Genomic DNA, 605 nt, shown 5'->3' with positions numbered 1-605 from the left:
CTCATCCTCTTCCTCATCCTATATTAGTCCTCATCCTCATCCTCGTCCTATCCTCATCCTCATTAGCATCCCCATCGTCATCCTATCCTAATCCTAATCCTCATCGTCATCCTCATCCTCATCCTCATCTTCATCCTCATTCTCATGCTATCCTCATCCTCATCCTCATCCTAATCCTAATCCTAATCCTCGTGCTCATCCTATCCTCAACCTCATCCTAACCCTCATCATATCCTCCTCCTCCTTCTCAACCCATTCTCATCCTCCTCCTGCTCTTCCTCCACATCCTATCATCATCCTTATTCTATCCTCATACTCATCCTCTTCCTAATCCTCATCCTATCTTCGTCTTCATACTCATCCTCTTCCTCATCCTCATCCTATCTTCGTCCTGATCCTACCCTCATCCTCATCCTCTTCCTCATCCTCATCCTCATGCTATCCTCATCCTATCCTCCTCCTGATCCTCATCCCACCTTTGTCCTCTTCCTCATCCCATCTTTTTCCTCACCCTCATCCTATCCTCATCCTCATCCAATCCTCCTCCTCATCCTCATCCTATCCTCATCCTTATCCTCATGCTATCCTCCTCCTCCTCCTCATCC

This window comes from Lupinus angustifolius, chromosome LG06, assembly GCF_001865875.1.
Source record: "Lupinus angustifolius cultivar Tanjil chromosome LG06, LupAngTanjil_v1.0, whole genome shotgun sequence".
In the NCBI taxonomy this organism is placed as follows: Eukaryota; Viridiplantae; Streptophyta; class Magnoliopsida; order Fabales; family Fabaceae; genus Lupinus; species Lupinus angustifolius.
Note: the sequence above shows the minus strand (reverse complement) of the source record.